At 37.4% G+C, this 26,997-nt stretch overlaps 1 long non-coding RNA gene, 1 other non-coding gene and 1 pseudogene across 2 annotated transcripts; all 3 read right to left on the bottom strand.

Moving 5' to 3' along the window:
- Nucleotides 1-12,775: 12,775 nt before the first annotated feature.
- LOC137711290 (myb family transcription factor PHL11-like) lies at nt 12,776-16,269 on the bottom strand (annotated as a pseudogene).
- Nucleotides 16,270-17,998: 1,729 nt separating this feature from the next.
- On the bottom strand, nt 17,999-22,583 carry LOC137709716 (uncharacterized). Its single transcript, XR_011064920.1, has 6 exons — nt 22,381-22,583; nt 22,136-22,287; nt 21,968-22,042; nt 21,777-21,873; nt 21,532-21,636; nt 17,999-18,261 (listed from the first exon to the last, which is right to left on the bottom strand). It is a non-coding gene; the product is annotated as an uncharacterized lncRNA (long non-coding RNA).
- Nucleotides 18,667-18,771, bottom strand: LOC137711768 (small nucleolar RNA R71). Its single transcript, XR_011065115.1, has one exon. It is a non-coding gene; the product is annotated as a small nucleolar RNA R71 (small nucleolar RNA).
- Nucleotides 22,584-26,997: the final 4,414 nt, after the last annotated feature.

The raw sequence follows: 26,997 nt of genomic DNA on the forward strand, positions 1-26,997 counted from the left end.
GGTCTAGGGATAATTGGTTTGGGGGATGGAAGTGTGGAATGGAAAAGGAATTATGGAAATAGGTGAGGAGTGGTGGAGAAAATGGTGCAGAAAATGGAGAGAAACTCACGGCTAGAGAAGGAATGGAGTGTTTGTGTTGTGGTATCTACAATGGAATGAGATGTTTTGAATGATGGGAATGCAAGGGTATTTATAGGAGGAGTGGAGATGTATATGGCTATTTGTTTAAGGTGTTTGTGTGGAGGAATGATGGAGAATTGCATGTGGAATGGCTGCAATGATGAAGAATGAAAGCTGGAAAATAAAAGGGAAAGCTGGAAATCTGAAAATGCAAATGGGAATCCTGAAATGCAAAGGTGGCCACGGTTTTGAGTGTGTTTTGTGTTGGAAATGCATGTGAATGCATGTGAATGTTGTTTGTGTGAAGTGTGTGTGGGTTAAAGAGTGAATGGTGGTGTAATGATGAAGTGTGATGGCTGAAAATGTCAAGGGAAATGCATGTGATTGCATGGCAAAGAATTTCAGGATGCATGTGTGTTGAATGATTTCTTGGTGAGGGATGTGGAGTGGTTGAATGTGGTGCAATGATAATGTTTTGTGGCTGAATTGGTGGTGGAATTATGATGGGAGTGCATATGATTAAAGAGTGGGAGTGCATGTGGGTGAATGTGAAGGGAATGCATGTGTTGATAACTAGGTTAGTGGGTGGAAATCTGAAAATGGCATAAGGGAATGGGAGCTCACGGTTTTGAGTTGTTTGTTTGTGTGAAGTGTGTGTGAATGCATGTGAAGATGCTAATAAATAATGCATGTAGGGTTAGGAAATAAAATCATAACTTAAAGGGAGATGATTAAAGGGTGTTGAAAGGTTTGAAATGCATGTGTTGAATTGGTGGTTGAATGATGAAAGAATAAGTGAATGATTATGATAAGTGATAAGTGAATGATTATGATAAGTGTATGATATGTTAAGTGATAAATGAATGATATGTTAAGTGATAAATGAATGATATGTGGTGATAAATGAATGATATGTGGTGAGTGATAAGTGAATGGAAGTGATAAGTGATAAGTGAATGGAAGTGATAAGTGATAAGTGTATGATATGTTGAGTGATAAGATAAGTGGTTATTGATATGTAGATGAATGAATGATATGATAAGTAATAAATATATGATATGTGGTGATGATAAGATAAGTGTATGATATGATAAGTGGTGAATGAAGGAGTGGAATGTTGGAATGTTATGCACGACTAAGGATATAGGAAAGGTTTAAATATCCTAAAACTAAAAGGAACAAGGTTCCAACACTTTGGTCTTCAATTAGGTTTTTAATTTCGTCCAACACTTTGGCTCCAAGCATAAGCTATCCATCCTTAGCCCAAAAGTGCTCCAAACGTCTCCAAAATGCATCTTTTTGCTCCTTTAGCCCTTTTGGCCTACAAACACACGAAAATAGCTTAAAGTACTAAAATAACTAAAGAAACATAACGTAAATGCACGAGAACAAGCCATTTAAGTCGCATGAATATGCTCCTATCAAGCTCGTGCAGGCAAGGAGCGTTTGGTGCCGTTTGCAGCTTCAGCTCGTGCAGGCAATGAGCTTTTTGGTGCCGTTTGCAGTTTCAGCTCGTGCAGGCAAGGAGTGTTTGGTGCCTTTTGCAGTTTCAGCTCGTGCAGGCAAGGAGCGTTTTGGTGCCGTTTGCAGTTTCAGCTCGTGCAGGCAAGGAGCGTTTGGTGCCGTTTGCAGTTTCAGCTCGTGCGTGCCGTTTGCAGTTTCAGCTCGTGCAGGCAAGGAGCGTTTGGTGCCGTTTGCAGTTTCAGCTCATGCAGGCAAGGAGCGTTTTGGTGCCGTTTGCAGTTTAAGCTCGTGCATGCAAGGAGCGTTTGGTGCCGTTTGCAGTTTCAGCTCGTGCAGGCAATGAGCGTTTGGTGCCGTTTGCAGTTTCAGCTCGTGCAGGCAATGAGCGTTTGGTGTCACCTTTTAGGCTCGTGCGAACGAGGAGCTTTTGGTTGTTGTTGTTGATTTGTCAAGCGATCTGGGAGAGGCGTTCCTCGCAATCTTCATAGGAAGGAGCCTTGACTGAGTAATTGAAGAAGTCTTCTGGGAAGAGGTCGCACATTGTGATGGGGATGGACGATCTTTGTGTCGAAATTTCATTATCTCCAACATTTTCACATTGTTCTGGAGGTTGACAAGAGCTGTTTTGCCCCCCTTTTCGACTGATAAACTTGTGGACAAGATGGTTGCTGCTTGTCCAATTTCTTCGAAGCGATCTTTGAAATGCATTCCTCACAATCTTCATAGCAAGGAGCCTTGATCGAGGAATTGAATAAGTCTTCGAGGAAGAAGAGATCGCGCATGAACGATCTTTGTGTTGAAATTTTCTTATCTTTAACATTTTCACATTGCTTTGGAGGTTGGCGAAACCTGCTTTGCCCCCTTTCTGATTGGTGCACTTGTGGAGAAGATGTATGTTTCTCGTGCAGTTTCTTCGGAGTGACATGAGTCCATCCTCCAATTTCACTTGACTTGGAGCATGCCCCCAACGGTCGAGGTGAAGACTTTGAGTCGAAAGAGCCAGAAGTGACATCTTTCTTAGGGATTTCATCTTCAGTGCCGTTCTCTTGGGTTTGTTGGCATGAAGATTTGCCAGTGTGGACGATGATGCGCCTCTTTACCTTCAGTGGTCCTTTTGTTTCGACCTCTAGGATTGCTTGGCGCTTCATCCTTGAAGGAATCAAGCTTCGAACGTCGCCTTTTTCTGCTAACCCATCGAGCTTTTCTTCCTTTTGTGTTGTCTTCCTCTTTCCAAAAGGCTTCTCATTATCTTCAAATCTTTCCGAAGCTGATCGTCGCAGAGGAGAGATAGCTGTGTTGCTTTGTTTCTTAGGCTTTAACAACCTTTCAAAAACAGAGTTTTGGGATGTTGGCGCGTTAAGCCTCTTGAAGACGGAAGTTTGGTCTTGCCCACCAATACGATCAAGTGCCGAAATTCTGGGTTTTGAATGATTCAGCCTATCGAAGACTAACACTCGAATAGGAGGTTTAGGCTCCTCTTGATTTTGTTCAATGCTCACGCTGATGTGTTGAGCGCTAGCGTTTTTCGCTTTGCTTGAAATCTTCACGAGTGCATTTGGTGTGAAGCCAAGTCCAGCTTTGTTGTTGTCAACTCCGTAATCATGCTCCTTCAACTTCTTTTGAGTCTCGGTGAGGTCACGATCTTTGTCGTTGACGGTGTTTGAAACCTTCTTTCCAAGATTTGAAGAGGAAGCAAAGTCATGCCTAGCCTTTGACATGAGTTCGTAGGCATTTGGGTCAAAGCCTTCTTCGATCTTCTTAGTTGGAAGAGAGCTTGGTTTCACTTTGACGCCATGCTGTGCCTCCAGACGGTTGATGAGTCCGGCGGTTTACAAGTTTTTCTCCTCTGCAGTCTTTATCAGCCTTGCAACTGTTTCCTTCATCTGAACCAGCTGTTTTTCAATGGAGGTAGTGTCGATAGTCATGACTTGTTCTTTGTTTGAAGCCATGGACTGTGCTTGAATATCTTGAACGGAGACAGAGATGAGAGGTAGAAATTGTCCCACTGGGCGTGCCAAATTTGTGAACACAAAAGATTCCTTGAAACAAGAAACCAGAATAACGTGTACAAAATAATATTTTTGTGTTTATGATTTTGGGGTTACGATCTCTCTCTAATTTGGTCCTCTAATTCTATCTTCGTAAGGTGTAGTTTTGTGGATGAGTTGTTGATCCAAAGGGCCGTCGGGGCTTGATCTAAGGATGAACAGTTGATGAACGGATGAACACTTTCTTCAAGGGCCGTCGGGGCTTGATCTTGAGTTGGTGGAAGTTCTTCAAGGGCCATTGGGGCTTGATCTTGAAGGAGGATTTGACGAAGAAACGAAGAGTGCTTTCTTGATCCTTCGGGATTTTCTTGAGAGCTTTAGAACTTTAAGGCTTCAAGGTTTTGGTGTGTAGAGAAATGTATTTGTGAATTGGTTTTGGTGTGTGTTGGCTTTTCTTGGGAATTTGGATGGTTGGAAGCTTTGGAGTTTCAAAGCTTCAAGGATTTGGGGAATTCTCTTCCAATTTGGGAGTAGAGAAATGTATTTGTGAATTCCTTGATGCTTGATACCTTGATGGAGAAGCCTATTTATAGGCTTTGAGAATGAATCACCACCACAAAATATTTTTTTCCTTTCCAAGCACCATTGCCTAATTTTCCCACTTAATGCAATATTGAAATTGAAGTGGTGTAACTTATGGCCTAATTTCCCACTTAATACCATTTTAAACTTGAAGTGGTCTAACTTATGGCCTAATTTCCCACTTAATGCAATATTGAAATTGAAGTGGTGTAACTTATGGCCTAATTTCCCACTTAATACCATTTTAAACTTGAAGTGGTCTAACTTATGGCCTAATTTCCCACTTAACACCATTTTAAACTTGAAATGTGTATGCTTTGTCATTGCCCAAATGAGAAAAACTTGCTTTGATCCGTAATGGATTGAAGTGTGCTTGCCTTGTCATTGCCCAACATGAGAAGAAAAACTTGTTTTGATCCTCAATGGATTGAAATGTACTTGCCTTGTCATTGCCCAAAATGAGAAGAAAAACTTGTTTAATCCTTCAAGGGTATTTCTTCCTATTTTGTTGATTCACACGCCATGTGTACAATTTGTACAACACGTGGCGTATGCCATGTATGCCTTGACACTAGGCCTGGCAAACGGGTCGTGTCTGTCGTGTTCGTGTCGTTTTCGTGTAACACCTGTTATCTTAACGGGTCGTGTCGTGTCACACCCGTTATCTTAACGGGTCCTTAACAGGTCGTGTCACTTTACCCAACGGGTAAAGTGACCCGACCCGTTATGACCCGTTAAGAAAAAAATATATTTTTTTAAAATTTGCACATACCACACATTGCGACATAAATATTACTTGAAAACATTAAAACATTTCTCGTTCAAGTACTATATCTACACTCGAAAATGAAAGCCTAATAAAAAAAATAATACATACACTACTAATCTATTACAAATATTAAATGTGCAAGGATAAAGAGTTTTTGTTTTTAAGATTGTTCTGTTACTTGATCTCTGAATGTTTTTTTTTTGTGATTTTTTGCTGATGTGATCTCCAAGCATATACAAACAATTTTGACGGTTTGGATCGTTGAAATTAGTTTTGGAGAATTCGTAAAACGATAGATTGATTAACACTTAGAGTTTATTTATACTTTTATTAAGTATAACATAAGATTTTGTGGTATCCACTTGTGTAAGTATTTTAAATTGAAGATCGAATTCATTCATTGTATTCATATAGGGTCAAGGAGTGTAGTTATAAAAAATCATCAAAATTGGAGTTAAAATAACCGTTAAATCGTGATTTTTCGTTTATAACCGTTGAAAAGCTTTGTCCCGTTACTTGATCTCTGAATGTCTTTTTTTTGTGATTTTTTGTTGATGTGATCTCCAAGCATATATAAACAATTTTGACGGTTTGGATCGTTGAAATTAGTTTTGGAGAATTCGTAAAACGATAGATTGACTAACACTTAGAGTTTATTTATAATTTCATTAAGTATAACAAAAGATTTTGTGGTATCCACTTGTGTAAATATTTTAAATTGAAGATCGAATTCCTTCATTGTATTCATATAGGGTCAAGGAGTGTAGTTATAAAAAATCATCAAAATCAGAGTTAAAATAACCGTTAAATCGTGATTTTTCGTTTATAACCGTTGAAAAGCTTTGTCCCGTTACTTGATCTCTGAATGTTTTTTTTTTGTGATTTTTTGCTGATGTGATCTCCAAGCATATACAAACAATTTTGACGGTTGGGATCGTTGAAATTAGTTTTGGAGAATTCGTAAAACGATAGATTGACTAACACTTAGAGTTTATTTATACTTTTATTAAGTATAACATAAGATTTTGTGGTATCCACTTGTGTAAATATTTTAAATTGAAGATCGAATTCATTCATTGTATTCATATAGGGTCAAGGAGTGTAGTTATAAAAAATCATCAAAATCGGAGTTAAAATAACCGTTAAATCGTGATTTTTCGTTTATAACCGTTGAAAAGCTTTGTCCCGTTACTTGATCTTTGAATGTTTTTTTTTTGTGATTTTTTTCTGATGTGATCTCCAAGCATATACAAACAATTTTGACGGTTTGGATCGTTGAAATTAGTTTTGGAGAATTCGTAAAACGATAGATTGACTAACACTAAGAGTTTATTTATACTTTTATTAAGTATAACATAAGATTTTGTGGTATCCACTTATGTAAATATTTTAAATTGAAGATCGAATTCATTCATTGTATTCATAAAGGGTCAAGGAGTGTAGTTATAAAAAATCATCAAAATCGGAGTTAAAATAACCGTTAAATCGTGATTTTTCGTTTATAACCGTTGAAAAGCTTTGTCCCGTTACTTGATCTCTGAATGTTTTTTTTTTGTGATTTTTTGCTGATTTGATCTCCAAGCATATACAAACAATTTTGACGGTTTGGATCGTTGAAATTAGTTTTGGAGAATTCGTAAAACGATAGATTGACTAACACTTAGAGTTTATTTATACTTTCATTAAGTATAACAAAAGATTTTGTGGTATCCACTTGTGTAAATATTTTAAATTGAAGATCGAATTCTTTCATTGTATTCATATAGGGTCAAGGAGTGTAGTTATAAAAAAATCATCAAAATCAGAGTTAAAATAACCGTTAAATCGTGATTTTTCGTTTATAACCGTTGAAAAGCTTTGTCCCGTTACTTGATCTCTGAATGTTTTTTTTTTTATGATTTTTTGTTGATGTGATCTCAAAGCATATACAAACAAGTTTGACGGTTGGGATCGTTGAAATTAGTTTTGGAGAATTCGTATGCCATCAATCAAGTTTCGTGTGTGTGTGTATATATATTTATTAAGTAGATTTAAATCTATTTATTTTGTACGTATAAATTATAATTGACTGGTACACGGAATAGTACATACATCACGTGTCATGTGTGTCATTATAAAAATAGTGAGATATGTCATGACAGTCATGTGTGTGATAAAAAGTTAATAACTTAAAAAAAAAAAAATTCTCACCACTTCTATTAATTTTCATTTTTCCCTCTCTTTTTTGTTTCCTTTTCAACTTTTTCTTATCATTTTCACTTTTCCCTCCAACATCTTTCCCTAATTCCCTCACTTTTTTGTTTTATTTTCAACTTTTCTTAACATTTTCATTTTCCCTCCATTTTTTTTTTCAAAAAGGGCGGCAAGTTGGCAAATGGCAATGGCAAGAAATTGATTATTGAAATTTGAGAATGGAAACAAATCACATCTGAGTCCTGACGCATCAAATTTCAATGGATGCAAAATCATGCAAATATGCAATGCATCAAATTTCAATGGATGCAAAATCATGCAAATATGCAATGCATGATCATGCATATTAAATTATTAATTAATAATTATTATAGTTTTTATAAAATTTAATATATATATATATATATATATATATATATATATATAATTAGTATAGATAGACTTAATATTTTGGGAGTATAATTATTATAGTATATATAATTATTATAATTATTATAAATTTTATAGTTAATTTAATATATATATATATATATATATATATATATTTATTATAATTTTTAGGGGTATAAAATTGTAAAATTAATGTATATAATTATTACAGTATTTTTTTAGGGTTATAAAATTATAAAAATAATATTATGCTTATCGTGTATCGTGTTTACCCACGTGTATACCCGACCCAACCCGTTATCTTAACAGGTGCTTATTGGGTTACCCGATAAGACCCGATTCGTTATCGTGTCGACCCAAACACCTGTTAATTTCGTGTCGTGTCGTGTCGGGTTATCGGGTCGTGTCAGAAATTGCCAGGCCTACTTGACACGTCAAAACTTTAATGCGTTGGTGAACATTTGTTTTACTAAAATTTCGATGTCTACAACCCAAGTCCCCAAGCATTGTATATTATCCAAGGAAAAACAAAGCCTAGAGCTAAATAAGAAAAGCTTTGCTAATTAGTTTGTTTTGTGAGCTTTCTTTAAGAGTGTGCTCTATTTTCTTCTTCTTGGGATCATTAGAGTTATCTTGGATACTCTTCTTATTCATCATTCATATGGTTGTATCATTTTGAGACGGCACTGCCTCCTGCCGGTGGGGGACTCGGAGCTTTGCGTGTTTTAAAAATAAATAATTACGGTTGGTTTTGGATGGACAACTTATCTGACATGGATGCACTGCTAAATAGCGTTTTGTGTTAATAAAAAAGATATATGAACAAAAATATATGCATAATTTTGTTTGTTTGACATAAGACGTCATTGTGGTAGTGTATCCTTCTACAACTTTCGAGTCTTCATATTAACGACTTGTTCCAACGAAGGAAATAATGGTGAATGATGGTACACATGATTGGATTAAAATGGAGAACCCTCAAATTTCAAGGCATAATGAAACTGGAACTGTGGAATGGTTTTTCATTTGGAGGAGGTGAGAAAAGGGTTAGCTATGAAGGAAATTCATCCCTTCTAATCCTACCATTTTAAGCAGGATTGGATTGAATGAATTTTCTTCAAGAGTAATCCCTTTTCTATCCTCTAGGCGATCATAATTTTATATTTCTTCCTTCAACATACATTAATTTCGTAGGCTATAAATTCCAGTCCAATCATGTGAAACAAACCATACATTCTTAATTTATCATTACATTAAAGACGATGAAGCTCTATCCCATGAGAATGTCAAACATGTTTGTAAGATGAGCCAAGTTCCAAAAGACAGTTTTCCACTAGCAAAATTTGATTAATTGGAAAATGTAACTGTAAACGCAAAAATCATGTAGCAAATAAAACAAGAACACATATACAAAATCATTATTACACTCATGCCTTTCGGATTAAAAAATGCACGAGCGACATACCTAACACTTGAAGATAAACATTCACTGAATGAAAATAATGAACCAGTTACAATTCTGAGAATTAGTCAATACAACAAGGAGCGCGAAATAAAACACCAGTTGGGATTAGATTTTGACGGAATCGACCGTCCAAGACTTGGACAGTCCGGTTGAAAAAATGGTTAAATCTTATGAATCCCCACCAGGGATATGCATATAGACCCTAGATACAAAGACTTTCAAGTTGAATTACCGGTGAGGGGGAAAATCATTACTCTTCGGTCTCGAGAGGCAACTTTTCTGTGAATTGGAAGAAGTTTGAATGAGAAAATTTATTGGGGAGACTCATGAGTGGATCATTTCCGCTGAGTTTTCGAACTGCCAATCCCAACGCATATCCTAAAGCTCGTGCAACCGAAACTGGAACTGCATTTCCAATCTGACAATACCTGCATAAAGAAATAAGACAATCAACGATAACTCATCTTATAGAAATATTTCAGTTTTCTCTTTCATTTTCTTCCTCAGTCAGATCCTGCAGAAATAACTCATTCAAAGCACAAAATGAAAAGTTTATGCAACTGTGTCAAACTGTGATCGTTTGGAAGGAGAAATGGTTCGTTACAGTGGAAATGAGTGTTTTCCATATTAAAATACGGATCAACAAACCAGACACGAATCATAAACAATTCATCATTTATTGAATAAACTTGCAAAAGGAGTCAAATATTCAACATCACATTCAGAAGAAGAATTGAAGGACCATACCTCTCTTTAACTGTCCCACAGAATCTATAATAATCAGGAAAGCCTTGCAATCTTGCAGATTCACGTACAGTGAGAATTCGGTCCTGCTCCAGATGTAATACTACCTACAGAAGGCTATAGGGTTACTACAATATTCAAAAGATGAAATGCGATAAAGAACTAGACTAGAGAGGATGGTTAAACCTGGTTGTGACAACTTGGGAAAGTAAGCACAGTGCACTGTCTCTTGTTCCCTGTACATAAATCTGGAAAAGGAACTCGGAGCTTTGCGTGTTTTAAAAATAAATAATTAAGGTTGGTTTTGGATGGACAACTTATCTGATATGGATGTACTAATAAATAGCGTTTTGTGTTAATAAAATAAAGAAATGTGAACAAAAATATATGCATAATTTTGTTTCTTTGACATGAGGCACCATTGTGGTAGTGTATCCTTCTCCAACTTTCGAGTCTTCGTATTAACAAGTTGTTCCAACAAAGGAAATAATGGTGAATGTTGGTACACATGATTGGATTAAAATGGAGGACCCTCAAATTTCAAGGCATAATGAAACTGGAACTGTGGAATGGTTTTTCATTTGGACGAGACGAGAAAAGGGTTAGCTATGAAGGAAATTCATCCCTTCTAATCCTACCATTTTAAATAGGATTGGATTGAATGAATTTTCTTCAAGAGTAATCCCTCTTCTATCCTCTAGGCGATCGTAATTTTATATTTCTTCCTTCAACATATCTTAATTTCTTCCTTCAACATATCTTAATTAGTCCTATTGATTATATCCGGTAGCATTGTACTCATTCCGGTCGGTTATATCCAACAGGAATGGTAGGCCAAAATTTCAAATATAACGGTTAGTTACCGCTGGTTTCAATTTTTTTTTTAGGCCAATTTTTTTTTATATGAATTTAATTTGTAGTTTTTAAATTTAATTTGTTGTTTTTAAACATAAGTTGTTGTTTTAAAATTTTAAGTTGTTGTCGTTTTTAAATTTAAATAATAAATTATGTTTGGCCCTATAGCCCTTTTGACACACCCCGACCGAGATCAGGGCATGCTGGCCGTCACGTGGAAGTGACGTAACCATGTGCACAGTGCGGAAGCTAATAAAATAATAATAAAAGTACGAATAAATAAAAATCAGCTTTACACAAAGTAAGAACATACATGTGCAAGCGTAAGTGTGAAAACAAAGTTCAGAGCACAAAGACCTAATGCAGTCCGGGAGAAACAACACTACATAAACACACCCAAAGGTGGTCCTACACTAGTTATAATATGTCATATATGCCGGGAAAATCCTCTGGGGAGCCACCACAAGTACTAGCCAACTAGAACCTGGAGGGGCGCAAAACAAAAAGTGTGAGTGGGCAAAAACAAAGCTTTTCAAAAACCATTTCATAAACAAGATTCTAACCCCTCGCCGCAAAACCTGTATACTTCCCAGAAAAATAGAATATACATATATATAAATCATGCTCGAAAATATGTCATGTCAAATGTCTCTAAATAGAATGCAAGTGCTCAGGAAATGTCAAATCAATGCCAAGTAATCTGTCAGCCGGAGTCACCTAATGTGACCTGTACGGCTGAATCTAAAGCTCAAATCTCCATCTCACTAACTATACCTGCACACGAGTCGGAACCACCTAGAGTGGTCTGTATGACAGAACTGGGTGTATGATAAGTACGTTCAAGTGCTACGATCATGTGAAGGCTGGGTGAATAATCGCGGGTCACCTACGAGTCAGAACCACCTAAAGTGGTCTGTACGACAGGACTGTGCACCTAACTTGGACCCAAGATGAGCGTGTGGTACGGGAGGTGAACATCACGTGAAGGACTGTGCCCAACTCTGGGCGGGAGCACTAACACCAGAGGTGCATGTTATGAGCTCTCTATGCATCTCAAATCACTATTGAACATAAACATAAATCCTAACTCACCTAGCACTTACCTGTGCATCCGCAGCACCAAACATATATACATATGCGACTAATAATGTATAAATAAATGGCAAACAATAAGCATGGCATATAAACGTATAAACGTTTCATTTCACTTTCTGGGAAAAGCATAAGTACATAGGTATATACGGAAAACCAAAAGCCCACTCACTGGTATGTAGAAGGGTCGTAACCCCCTTGCCTCGAGTGACCGCGCTCGTCCTCGGGATAGGTCTCACCTATATGCGAAACAACTATAAAAACGTTAATTTTAAAGCACAAAACCAACATCACGAAACAACTTCTCATACAATGCTCAAATGGGGTGTATGAATACACCAACGTGATCTACTCAACCTCAGGAACATCCCCATATTTTTAGAAAAATTTTCTGACGCCGTACGCGCCCCCACCCGCCGCCCACGCACAGGCACGTGCCTGGCACACTGACGGAATATTCCGTCATCTTCTCCGGCCAAACTCCGGCGCCATCGCCGGCGTTGGAAAACCAGGAAAACTTTAAAACCTTTTATCTTCTTCGTTTTTCAACCAAATTTCACAAAATTGGTACCAAAATGAAGCTTACAACAAGAGGAACAAATCCATACCACTTTCAAGCACTAAAACCCACGGAAACTCGCCAGGAAAACACCACCAACTCCGGCCAAGCTTGTAACTCACGATCCCGATGTCCAAAACCTTCAAACGAACCACCCCGAGCCTCCTAAGGACCTCACCAAGCTTCCTACAAGCTTGAAATTCCCAAAAACACAAGAATTAACGTGTGCATGAACAGTGACCAAATCGGGGTATCCCGAGTTCGACGTGAAAACGAAGGTATCCTTACCTGAAATGGGTATGGTTGAACTCCCAAGCCAAGCAACACCCAAAAACAACCACACAACGAAACAACCATAATAGGGGCAAAATCGTCATTTCACCCCTACGGTTCGAAAATCCGGAACGGGCTGTCACACCTTTGGCCTTCGGTTGGAGATGGAGGCAAATATAACCATGTATTATTTATTAAAATATTAATATCTTGAAGGATCAGATGAATAAAACAAACCCTCTTACCAACCTTTCATTGGAGATGGCTTTAAGTCCTTGTCATCAAAGTGTTGTAGTATCTTGTAAACGAATGCATCTTAGTTCGAATTCACCTCCATTTGAACCAACATAATCATAGCTTCCTTTACTATTTAAGTCAAAATATGTGGAACCCCCCTCAACCTTAAGCTTTGTATCTTTATTCTCTTCTCTTGTTCCCTGTTCATAAATCTGAAAAGTTGATCCACTGTTCTTAAAAGCATCATTCATCATCTCTGTTGTGTTTCCTCCTCGATCTTGTTCGCTCATATTCTCCATAAAGTTTGATAAAGCCAAATTGAATGCGTTAATTGGACTCTTGTTGCTTCTATATTATCGGGCCCTTTTAAGTCGTGGGTGAGGCCCTTTTGCCCCTTCAATATGGTTTGCAAGTACTTCCTTTGAGCTTCAATTCTCATTTGCATCTTCTTTTGTGCCTATTTTAAAAAGCAGCGGAAATGATTAGAAGATGGGCCATATGAATGTTGAGGTTCTATCCTCAAACTAATTAGAAATGAGAAGCTACCTCCTTATAAGTCATTGCAAGGTTTATTAAACCGCCGATGTAGGATTTTGCCTTTCACATCCTCACAAGTGAAAGAATATTATTTGGCCACTTAGTTCGGGTTTAGGTAAAGGATAGCAAAGTAACTTACCTCAAGCTGCTCTTGCGATCTGTTTTGTACTTCAATCTGACACTTGAGAGCCTCCGACAATGGAATGGTTCTGCTTTCAGCATATTGCTGTTAATTAGTATCCAGGTGCTCGTATGGAGAGTAAGTAGAATAATCTTAAAAACAATGCCATTTTGAGAGAGAGGTGCAAAAATAAAAATAGTCCTAATGGTGAAACAATCTAAACAGAAAATATGTGAGCATTAAATAGCTTAAGCATCTTTTGTGAATGGTTGAACTTTAAACAAATAAACTGTAAAAGAACAAAGAAAAAAGCAAATAATTATTAGGAGTAATACGAAAGACATGGATGGCAACAACAGTATTCAGAGAACCTCTAGAGGAGGGCTAGACGAAATACATAAACAGGAATCAATTTTAATAGCAGTTAAGTACTGGTAAACCAAGCTGTAATCAAAGCGGAACTGATAAGTGCTCGTTTCACGTACCCTTGTTCGGTATTCCCAACTCCTGATGATTTGATGGTAGAACTTGCGGAATGAAGATTACTGAAACGTACATATGAATCCCCTAGAATTTTAAAATACAAGGGCATTAGTAGAATTTTTCAAGTCAGTTACTTGTAATAATTCGAGCAAGGAATCTAATTTGTTTCCAGTAGTTCGTATTCCGCTCATCTTTACTCTCTCGGCTTTGTTCTTCGACGGAGTTGTGTTTCCCAGCAAGCTGTCCAAGCCTATACTTCTGTGAATCGACGAGTTTAGCAAAATGAAAGTGAATGAAACTAAGTGTTAAAGTGAACAAAATAAAACAAGGAAAGAATAATCAAAGAAAATACCTGCAAATGGCTTTTCAGATGGTACAAATTTAATCCCTTCAATCCCATGACCCTCAAGACACACTTTGGAGTTGCTTCTGAAAACAGATTAATCTAACTGGATTAATTAGAGAATTAGAGGTGAGGCTGGTTTCGGTTTGGTAAACCGAAAAATTGGATAGGGCTTTGTTTACTAGACTGGATTTTTGGCTCTCCCAATTGAATCCCATATTTAAGTGACTTTGAGTGCCAAATTTTGATGTAATTTTTATGTGAGTTCGAGTGTTTGAATTCAAGTACCAAATTTTATGTAACTTCAAAATTTAAATGACATAATAAATAAGTTAATTTCAAGTTAAAATTTGAAATAGAAAGCAACTAGTGAAATTCTTTATAGCCTCTTCGGGCCCGGAAGCAGTGAATAACCATAACTTATCCCAGTTGTCTCCCTTTCTAAGTTTTGCTTACCAAAATTGGACTGAAAAGTTCAGTAATTTTTAGTTTGGTAATCTCCATTTCAATACTTTAGGTTTCGTTTTGATAATTTTCGATTCAATTTCGGTATTCGATTCAATTCCGGTATTCGATTCATATAATGTCAACCTAGTTAGAAGTTATCATGTAACATTATTAGCGGCTTAATGTGTTTAAAATTTGAATGAATTAAACTGATAAAGAACAAAGTAGTGACAAAATCTAATGCACATTCAAAGTTTCACCATGATCATAAACATTATGCACGATTTATGATGCTACTCGTATTTTGTCTTGTCAAGCAGTCTAACATGTTGTATTCTCAGATTGTGAATTGAGATGAAAAGTACGCCAAATAAAGTATTGCTCAAAATTCAAATGTGTATATCGTCTAAACATGATAACATGCCCTGTTCATTCAAATGGTTCCTACCCAAAATTCAATCAAATGCCAGGCTCAAAAATCCCAAAGAGTTCATTGGAGTACAAGAAGTAAAAGAAACAAGTCGTTGAAAGACAGAAATTCATCCTTAAGAAATTAAAAAAAGACACATACTGTCAGGGCCACCGAGTTTAGTTACAGCATCGACAAATCTGTCGTGAAGATCCGGCGTCCACCTCAACCTTGGTTTGTTGCAGCTGCTTTTGCTTTTCCGCCAAGTGATTCTCAAAAACGCAGAAATTAGCTCCTGAGAGAGACTGATCGGAGTGGAAAGAAAGACAGAAAGCAGAAGCAGTAAGAAAAAGAAGGAACATAGAAACAGTAGCAAAAACAAGAATGCGTTGTTTTCAAGTGGTTTATTTATACTTATCTATCCAAACAGCATATGTTTGTAATCTAATGTAGAACTGCATAGCTTGTTTAACTAAGTTTGTCAGAGCAATATACTCCGCTTTTGCATTCGTCGAGTTTAGATTTTGTCCTCTAGTTAAGATTAAACTATAAAAGCGCTCAAACACCAACTAAGTATATATGTAGCTACTTAATACGCGACTAATCACGTCTTGGCAGTGCATTTTTATAATAATGGCTAACTAGTTAGTAATGTAATACGGCGTGATCCAAACCGTTAATTGTATTGTATATTTGTATCGGAGAGAAAAGTTGGGCGACGAATCTGAGGAGGAAGCAGCAATGATTCCCTTAATAATAAAAGGTTTGGCTGGCGGGCTGGCTGATTCGACGGGAAGTCATTGTTAGACCTATCACAATCTGCTCCATCAGCAAGCACGCGTGGAATACAACCTGGACAGCAAGCACTGCAACATTCCCCGACAGCACATTCCCTGACAACACATTACCACATGATACAGCCCATGTGCTCTCATGTGCTGCAGCATGGATAGCAAGCACGCCACATTAGTTTATTGTGTGTGTAAGATGTATATAAATCAACCTAGCTTATCAGTATGTTTAAATAAGAAAACATATCATTTCTACATGGTACACAGAGCTCTCTAAGTCCAACGACATCGATCCAATTTTTTTTCCGCCCACTACCTTTCATTATGTCGTCTGACACTAGCAGCAACAACACCACCACCACTACCATCAATCCAACCATCCCGTTTTCCTCCGCCATGACCACCATTGTCAACATCAAACTCGATCGAACTAACTACCCATTGTGGTTAGCCCAGATTCTTCCTATCTTGAGGAGTCGTGATCTAATGGGGTACGTAGATGGCTCCTGTGTTTGTCCTCCTATGAATCTTCCTGGAAATACTGCAGTCAATCCTTCGTACACTACCTGGACGCAACATGATCAAATGATCCTGATGAGTATATTTTATATTATATATTTAACCCTATTCTTAGTATATTTTGGTTAATAATTTGGAAGAATTTTGATACTTTGAATTATATTTCCAATATAGGATTTTCGACTTCCTCTGGAGCAAAACATGGTCAAATGGACGAATGTTGGAGTAATTCCAATTGGAGGACGTTCGTGAGTCACTTAGCTTGATTGTGTCAAAATATCAGATTTTTCTACCAAGCGATGATTTTCTGGCAATAAAATAAAGGAGCAATGTGCAGTGCTGGAATAGTGACGTTTCGGGCTTGAATTGCATTTTTGGAGCCCAAGATGACCTCGGATGGGTTTGTGGCCTTCTGGAGATGTGTTCAGAATGTTATTATCTTTAAAACAAGCTATCTTGGGCCGGATTTGAAGAAGATTTGAGGCTAAAACGGGGCTGAACAGTTTCTGTGCAGTTTTTCCTAGTTTAATTAGGCTTTATTTTCTATTTTATTTTATTATTATTTAGTTTCTTAGTGGGAATAAAATACCTTAGGGTTAGGGTTTTTGTGTTGGCTGGAGGGAGATATTAAAAGGGGTCAGCCGTTCTAAATTAGGGGGAAGCTTTTCTTTTATGCAATTTTGGGGATACAGAGAACTTGACTAGGGTTCTTGGAGATTTTCTACTTTAAGGTGTTTTCATTCCTTTTATTCTTAATAATATGTTCTATGATTTCAATTATGAATATGCGTAACTAATTCCTTTTGCTAGGGTGAAGCCGTAAGCCTTAGCATGAATATGTGATTTTTATTAAATTGCTTATGATTGATTGCATGCATACTTTGAATTATTGATCACCGTGATTAAAACTATCTAATTGTCTTAATGCCTGATCACCATTAGGATCTTTAGAAAAGTAATTTGATGCAATTTTGGTCGGAAGGTTCCTTGAAATTGATGTTGGCTTCTTGTGATTAATAATTGTAATTTCACTTAAGATGAACACCACGTCTTAAGGGTTGCATGGTTTTTCAAAGGGTTTTCATAAAACATAATGAGTCTCTCATGTTCAGATTTGATCCGAATGTCCGGACGGGTTGCATGTTAGATATACGTTCTATGTTGGAGGTTCCAAGTAGAATATAAATTAGGAAAACCTAACCTTCAAAGTGGCATGTATAGATCATAATTAATTGATAAAAATACATAGAATTGCTAGGTGATGGTGAAACCCTAGTGTTTTCTTAATTTGATTTATCCAAAACAGTTGTCTTTTCCCTTCATCTTTAATATTGCAAATTAGTTTATTTTTATTAATTAAATTCGTTTTAATTTAAGTATGTTATAAAACCAATCATCTCAACTTTCTGCTTTACAATAATTAATTGGAATTAGGTTTGTTTTGAATTATTTAATAATCCCTGTGGAGAACGACCTTGCAAGAACCGCGTATACTACAACAACCTTGTCATTCTTGCAAGTAATATAGAAGTTTTTAAACCGTTTGCATGTGTGGTAAAATCTCTATCAAGAAACTGGCGCCGTTGCCGGGGATTATTTAAAATAATTCGTTCTAATCAAATTTACAGTTAGTTATTGCTGTCTATACATATAAAAAAAAAAAAAAATTTACATTTCGTTTTTATTTTATTTTTACAGATTACAGCAGTATTGCAGATTACAACAATCTGTGCATGGTCAGAACTAGATCAGCAGCACAAAAATTGATTCCATTTGATCCAGAACCTGAGCAATCTTTAGGGAGGAGACGCAGGAAACAAAATCTGCAGTGGGTTCCTTCCCTGCAAGGGACTTTTCTACAATCTTTGTTTTCTGAGGATCTGCACAGTGAAAACACAATGGCATTTGTTATTCCAGAGGGTGGTCAACCTTTAGGGGATTCATTAACAGCTCATGCCACTAACATACCAAGTTGCATTATTTATCCGGAAGCGGAGGAAGGGTCTGCATTCGAAATAAAGCAGCACATGTTGAATATTCTACCTACATTTCATGGGTTATCAACCGATGATCCTAACATGCACATTGCAGAATTTTTAATGGGATGCAAGAATATTTTGGTGAGAGGATTTTCAGCCGAATCTATTAAGCTCCGTTTATTTCCATACACTCTGAAAGATCAAGCAAGGAGATGGCTCCTCACACTTCCATCTGGAAGCATTAGCACTTGGAACCAACTCAGTGAAAAATTCTTAAGCAAGTATTATCCAGCTTCAAAGACTCTTGACATGAGAACTCAGATTTTATCTTTTGCACAAAAACCAAATGAAGAGTTTCATGAGGCGTGGGAACGGTTCAAAGAGTTGATTAGAAAATGTCCACATTCGGGTATTAGCAGTACAGATCAAATTCACATATTTTTCAGAGGGCTAAATATGACTACAAAAACTCTTGTCAATGCTTCATGCGGAGGTTCGTACAAGGATAAAAATGCGCAAGAGGCTTGTTTGTTATTTGAAAAAATGGCAACAGATACACAGCAATGGGCAATTGAGCAGCCACAATCTAGGTCAGTTTTTGAGATGTCTAATGGTTCTCCATATGTGTCAGCACAAATTGAAAAAATGGAGAAAAAGCTTGAAAGATTTGATGCAAAATTTGACATGTTATTACAAAGAATTCCAGGTTCACAGGTTGCTGTACAGCAGCCCTTGCAAGCTGCCTGCAGTATTTGCAGCATGACAACCCATGATTTTTTGAGCTGTCCACATAAAGCTGCTTATTCGGAGTTTGCAGCGGAACAAGTTAATGCATTTAATAATTTTCAGCGTCCCCGAAATGACCCATATTCAAATTTCTACAACCCTGGTTGGAGAGATCATCCTAATTTGAAGTGGGATAGAGATCAAAATGCAAAACCACAATTTCAACAACAGGTACAACAACCTGCTGCACCGAAGGCTACTTGGGAGATTGCAATTGAAAAATTAGCAATTACTACAAATGCAAGATTTGAACAGACCAATCAAGTAATCCAAAATATGCATGCAACAATGAAAAATATGGAACAACAAATTGGGCAGATTGCATTGCAGGTTTCAGAAAGAGCACCGGGTACATTTCCTAGTCAAACAGTACCTAATCCAAGAGGACGAGAAGAATGCAACGCTATACGGACTTTACGGTCTGGCAAAAGTTATGACAACATACATGAAAATGGTGCCGGAAATTCGCAGGCAGCACCACAACCACAAATAGATTCGGGAAATGTTGAAAAATCTAATATTTTTGCAGATTCTGCAGATTCTGCAAATTCAGGGTAGCCACAAGACAGATCCGAAAATACTGCAGAAGCTACCACAAAAACTGCAGAACGTGTTTATGTGCCTCCAATGCCTTATCCTGAAAGGTTGAGGCCTAAAGCTAAAGATCAACAGTTGACAGATTTTATGAAGACTTTGGCTAAAGTTCAGATTAATCTACCATTAATTGATGCAATCAAGAACATTCCATCTTATGCCAAGTTTTTGAAAGACGTTTGCACAAAGAAAAAGAAGCTTCTGGATTCCGAAAAAGTGATTCTAACAGAACAGTGCAGTGCGGTCTTATTACATAAATTGCCTCCAAAGAAGAAAGATCCAGGGAGTTTTACTATCTCTTGCACCATTGGAAATTGTGATTTTAATAGTGCTTTAATTGACTTAGGTGCTAGTGTAAACTTAATGCCTTATTCTATTTTTAAACGTTTAGGTGAAGGAGAGTTGAAGCCAACCTCCAGCATTATTCAATTGGCTGACCGTTCAATTACCTACCCTAGAGGAGTCATTGAAGATGTCATTGTTAAGGTTGACAATCTATATTTACCAGCTGATTTTATGGTGTTGGACATGGATGAGGATTTGACAACACCCATCATTTTGGGCCGCCCATTCCTGGCAACAGCCCGGACTCTTATTGATGTTGAAGCCGGAACACTAACATTCCGGGTTGAAGATCAAACAGTTGTTTTTAGGTTGTTTGAAGCTACCACACATCCATGTGATAAGCAAGAATGCATGCGTGTTGATGCATTAGATGGTTTGCCTTGTGAAAAATTTGGGACCAGATCATCAATTGACAATCTGCCCATAAAGACTCAAACTGTGATTCGTGAGTGTGACAGTAAAGCACATCAACACAAAGTTCAATTGCTTGAAGTGCAAAAATCAAAAACAGATCCGAGCAACCAAATGGACCAAAAACACCAAAATGTCAAGAGCAAGAATAAAAAGTTGCATGGTAGTCCAAGTTATAAAAAAATACAGCCTGGAAACAAAGTATGGTTGTTAAGTTCAAATTTCAAGTCAATTCCAGGGAGACAAGAGTCTCGGTGGAAGGGCCCTTATATGGTGAAGCAGGTTTTTCAGAACGGTAACGTGGACATTGAAAAAGAGGGCAGGGGTTGTGTGCTCAAGGTCAAGAAGTATTTACTAAAGCTATGCATAGGGAAATTTGGTGCAAGCGAGTCTTTGACTCTGAAGGAACCAGTGATCTGACCACCAGGCTTCTGCGACGTCTAGCTACAGACTTAAAATAAAGCGCTTATTGGGAGGCAACCCAATTTTTCTAAACTTTTTCCTTACTTTACTTTTCGTTTTTTTTAATTTATTAGTGGAATTTCTAGATGCATTTACATACCTAAGTTTTATTTTAAAATAAAAAATAAAAAAATAAAAAAAAATTCAGAAAACAGATTTTTTTTTTTTAAAAAAAAAACCAAAAATACGTTGCTTTGTTTATTTACCCAGTTAATTTCATTTTTTTTTTTAACACATATTGGTTAATTGCAGGTTGCAGCGCATGGAAAATAAAAAGCATCCTATACTGGAATCATGCACCCAGGGCAAATCTACATTAACATCACCACATCTACACTATGCTGGAAATTTAAAGCAATCAGCATGAAGTCATTCACATAGGCAAGTTTGGGGGTGATTGTTGCAGATCCAGCGCAGAAACATATTTTTGAGCAGTTACTTTTCTGCAGCTTAGTTTTGCGATGCATGGATGAGAGAAGCACAGTTGAATCACATATCCATACACCACAGAACTGAGTACAGCTATTATTACCAGATCTACAACAACTAAACTTGCAGGGATTCGAATTTTACCTCCCAGTTGCACAAATCTGGGTCCTGAGGGCCTTTCTTGTTTTGACCAGCGAGCTTATCTGTTTACTTCTTTTTCCCTCGGCTCTATCATGGATCCACATGTCCCTACACACAGCGCATGTATGTTTTCAGTTCTTACAGAGTCATTTTGGGAGTGTATACACGGTAAATATGGCATCATAAATGAAATGAAGTTGAATCCGTAAATGTTGAGCTGAGTGAAAGCAGATGAACGAGATCTTTACCTTCTCATTTGCCGCGGCCGAAGCCTTTGCTGTTTATTTTTCACTTCTGGGACCACTGGATCGGCAGCTGAAGGGTTGTTTCCTCTCGAGGTTAACCCTGGATTTGAGTATCATTTTTTCAGTCATATTAGTGGTTTTATTGTTAAAATACCAGATCACAGTCGATCAATTAAAAGGGTTACGATTTTTACCTCAAAATTTGTAGATCCGTGAGTTGGGGGACTATTCGAGTGGGTATTTTCAGTCTTTTTGTGAATCTCGGGTATCTAATATAGAAAAAAAAACATCAGTGTCAGCTTTCTCAGAGATTTTTCACAAGCTGAGCAACATGTATATTGAACCAAGTGGGAGATGATTACCGTTGCATGTGCGAAATGGTCTCGATCTGCATGAATGGAACTCGAATCTGTGATGGTTTGAACTGAGGCGACACACGGTTTGGTTGAGAAGAGCTGGCGACTCAGGGTGTTTTTCTTGTGTTGTTTGTCTCGGATTTGCAACAATTGGGGGTCTTCACACAGATGAAAACACATGCATGTGTTAGTTTACCACACAAGATCTGAAAAGAAAAAAAAATACAGACACACATGGAGGAGGGATTTACTTTCATTCATCTTGGTTTTCATGCTTACTCCACCATGGATGGGTACTCACGGAGGAGTGTTTGTTGCTGGGTTATGGAAAGCTACGGATGCAGCACATAGAGAGGATCAAGAAGCTGCTGTGAGATGGAAGGGTTGTAATAATGAGCACTGGTGTGACCGTGCTGAGAAAGAGGAGGGGGCTGATTTTCTAAAGAGACAGAAGGCTCTTGCATTTTTGTGAGAAATGAAAGAAAAATGGGAGAGCTATTTTTGATATGGAGGTGTTCTTGGGTTGAGAGAGAGGCCTAGGATTTCTCACAAAATAATCTGAAATGAAAATGGGCGGATGAGATGCCTGTGTTATGGGAATCCAAAGAAGTTCATTGCACGGCTGCGTGCCATCTGTCTACATCACGTGCGTTCCGTGGTTTTCAAATGGAGAGGTAGAGAGCTGTTGGCTCTGACTGACAGAGATTGAAGACTGATCGTGACTTTTCGTCCTCGGGGTTGAGACATGGGAACCTGCGCACGCCATTTTCCAATTATCATGCCAGTTGCATGCCATTAAAACCTTCTCATGGGGAATCCAATGTTCCCTTGGACCTTTGCTTTGCGGAATGGTAATCAATTGGCCATGTGTCTCATGGCCCAACGTTTGTCAAGCCCAGGTGTGTCTTTGCAATTTTTTATTTTATTTTGTTTATTTATTTTTATTTATTTTTCTTTTCTTCTATTTTCTATTTTCTGTTTTATTTTATTTTCTTTTATTGTTTCTCTTTCTTATTTTGTTTTCTTAGGGTATTTTCTTTATCTTTGATTTTTGTTTTACATTTTCTAGGATTTAGTAGTTTTGTTTATGTTCTTGTCTCTTCTATTTATTTTCCACACCTTGAGGACAAAGTGTGAAATAAGTTTGGGGGTGGGAAATAACATTTTAGGTTTTTAATTTTTTGTGTCAAGTCAAAATTTTCATTCTTTTTAAGTTAATATCCACAGATTATTTTAAACGTTATAACAAATGAACATGGTGAAGATTAATCCCACATTAGAGTTTTTTCTACTTATCGTTGCTTAGACACTAATTCATGAATTATACTTTGACAACTTGCACATTCACATCAACATGGCTTGTGAGGAGTGAGATTGAAACACTTACTTTTAGTCTAAGTTTCACTTTTAATTTTTGTTCTACATAAAGTAAAGTTAGTTTGTGTTATAAAGTAATAATTGTCTCACCCGAGACTTTGCCTAGTAACCGGGCCAGTCCTGCCTAATTAGCAGTGATTCTCGCGTCAAACAGTAGAGTTTTGGCATGGGGCAGGGTGGTTAGTTGGTTTCGTAGCCTTTTCAGCTCGGGTTAATAAGTCCTTAGGGGTGTTCTACACCTAGTGCCCTAAAGCCCTAGTGGTTTGGGAGTCATTGACCTAAAGCTCGCTACATGGGTTGGATTGAAAGCTTAAGTGAACTGACATTGCACGACCACTACTGTTACTGAAAAAAAAAAAAAAAAAAAAAAAAAAAAAAAAAAAGAAGAAGAAGAAGATCAAGAAGAAAAAGAAAAATAGTTATATTTAAAGTTAGTATGTGTGAAATAAAGAAGGACCAGAGGTACGGGTTTTAGTCGAGTTTCCTTAGCTATGTTGATTCACTTTACACCAAAGGAAGTTCGTGAATTCTTTTCTAATTGATTCTAAATGGCTTAGACTCTGTGGTGGGATTGGTTGGAACTTTTGAAAAGATGTTGTGATTTTTAACATGTTCTATGGATTGCAACTTTGAAGGTGAAAATTTTTGTCAGTTAATTTTAGTTAAGTTCTAGTTTGTTAGTGTTTATTGTTGTTTTCGAGTTTTGTTTTGCTTGAGGACAAGCAAAAAGCTAAGTTTGGGGGTATTTTGATGAGTATATTTTATATTATATATTTAACCCTATTCTTAGTATATTTTGGTTAATAATTTGGAAGAATTTTGATACTTTGAATTATATTTCCAATATAGGATTTTCGACTTCCTCTGGAGCAAAACATGGTCAAATGGACGAATTTTGGAGTAATTCCAATTGGAGGACGTTCGTGAGTCACTTAGCTTGATTGTGTCAAAATATCAGATTTTTCTACCAAGCGATGATTTTCTGGCAATAAAATAAAGGAGCAATGTGCAGTGCTGGAATAGTGACGTTTCGGGCTTGAATTGCATTTTTGGAGCCCAAGATGACCTCGGATGGGTTTGTGGCCTTCTGGAGATGTGTTCAGAATGTTATTATCTTTAAAACAAGCTATCTTGGGCCGGATTTGAAGAAGATTTGAGGCTAAAACGGGGCTGAACAGTTTCTGTGCAGTTTTTCCTAGTTTAATTAGGCTTTATTTTCTATTTTATTTTATTATTATTTAGTTTCTTAGTGGGAATAAAATACCTTAGGGTTAGGGTTTTTGTGTTGGCTGGAGGGAGATATTAAAAGGGGTCAGCCGTTCTAAATTAGGGGGAAGCTTTTCTTTTATGCAATTTTGGGGATACAGAGAACTTGACTAGGGTTCTTGGAGATTTTCTACTTTAAGGTGTTTTCATTCCTTTTATTCTTAATAATATGTTCTATGATTTCAATTATGAATATGCGTAACTAATTCCTTTTGCTAGGGTGAAGCCGTAAGCCTTAGCATGAATATGTGATTTTTATTAAATTGCTTATGATTGATTGCATGCATACTTTGAATTATTGATCACCGTGATTAAAACTATCTAATTGTCTTAATGCCTGATCACCATTAGGATCTTTAGAAAAGTAATTTGATGCAATTTTGGTCGGAAGGTTCCTTGAAATTGATGTTGGCTTCTTGTGATTAATAATTGTAATTTCACTTAAGATGAACACCACGTCTTAAGGGTTGCATGGTTTTTCAAAGGGTTTTCATAAAACATAATGAGTCTCTCATGTTCAGATTTGATCCGAATGTCCGGACGGGTTGCATGTTAGATATACGTTCTATGTTGGAGGTTCCAAGTAGAATATAAATTAGGAAAACCTAACCTTCAAAGTGGCATGTATAGATCATAATTAATTGATAAAAATACATAGAATTGCTAGGTGATGGTGAAACCCTAGTGTTTTCTTAATTTGATTTATCCAAAACAGTTGTCTTTTCCCTTCATCTTTAATATTGCAAATTAGTTTATTTTTATTAATTAAATTCGTTTTAATTTAAGTATGTTATAAAACCAATCATCTCAACTTTCTGCTTTACAATAATTAATTGGAATTAGGTTTGTTTTGAATTATTGTCAACATCAAACTCGATCGAACTAACTACCCATTGTGGTTAGCCCAGATTCTTCCTATCTTGAGGAGTCGTGATCTAATGGGGTACGTAGATGGCTCCTGTGTTTGTCCTCCTATGAATCTTCCTGGAAATACTGCAGTCAATCCTTCGTACACTACCTGGACGCAACATGATCAAATGATCCTCAGTTGGATCAATGGCTCGCTCACAGCTTCTGTGTTATCAACTGTGGCAAGCAAGCGCACGTCTCGAGCAACTTGGGAAGCTTTGGAGCAGCGCTATGCATCATCCTCTCAGAATCGAATTCTGTTTCTTCGCAACGAACTGTTGCAAACCAAAAAAGGTGACCTTTCAATTGCTGATTTTCTTGACAAGATGAATTCTATTTCTGACAACCTAGCCCTAGCTGGCAAACCAGTTGAAGAGGATGAGCTTGTTCAGATTATTCTCAATAATCTTGGACCTGCTTTTGAAATGACCGTGAATGCCGCACAAGCACGTGATTCTCCTATCACGTATCCCACTCTGGAGTCTCTCCTTCTCACCACTGAGAGAAGGATGGCGGAGCAAACTGTTCAGGTGACAGACACTGCTCCAGTTAATGTGTATGTGGCTGCAAGAGGACGTGGTGGACGTCTTCGAGGTACTGGACGAGGCGCTGGACCGTCCAACCGTGGTTCCTCTGTAAATCAGAGAGGGTTTGTTTCTCGCAACAACAATGCCCACAGACAACAATCCGCTGCATGGTCTGTTTCCCGTGGTGGTCGTATAACTTGTCAAATCTGTGGAAGAGAAGGGCATCCCGCCCTTGATTGCTATCATCGCATGAATGCAACCTACGAAGGTCGTATTACAACCAACCGTCTAACAGCTATGGCTTCATCTCCAACCACACTGAATCGTCAGCAAAATGGCTCCTGGTTACTTGATACTGGGGCAAACGCCCATATTACTCCTGAGCTACAGAACCTTGTCAATCCCAAGGAGTATAATGGTAATGAAAACATTGGTGGAGTAGGTAATGATACTGGTCTTTCTATTGCACATTCTGGTTCAAATCAAATCATGACTGACTCTTGCTCATTTAAACTTAACAACATATTACATTGTCCTTCGGCCTCCACCAGTATAATTTCTGCCCATCGTTTTACACTTGACAATAGTTGTTATATACTAATCTTTCCACATTTCTTTCTTGTTAAGGACCTCAAGACCCGGAGGACGCTTTTCCGAGGGAAGTGTGAGAATGGGTTATACCCATTTCCTAATGGCGGTGGATCATCCAATCATCCCGTTCTAGCGTGTTTAGGAGTCCGAGTGTCTGCACAGAAATGGCATGCTCGTTTGGGCCATTATGCGTCTAAA

The sequence above is a fragment of the Pyrus communis genome, chromosome 12 (assembly GCF_963583255.1).
Source record: "Pyrus communis chromosome 12, drPyrComm1.1, whole genome shotgun sequence".
NCBI classification, from domain to species: Eukaryota; Viridiplantae; Streptophyta; class Magnoliopsida; order Rosales; family Rosaceae; genus Pyrus; species Pyrus communis.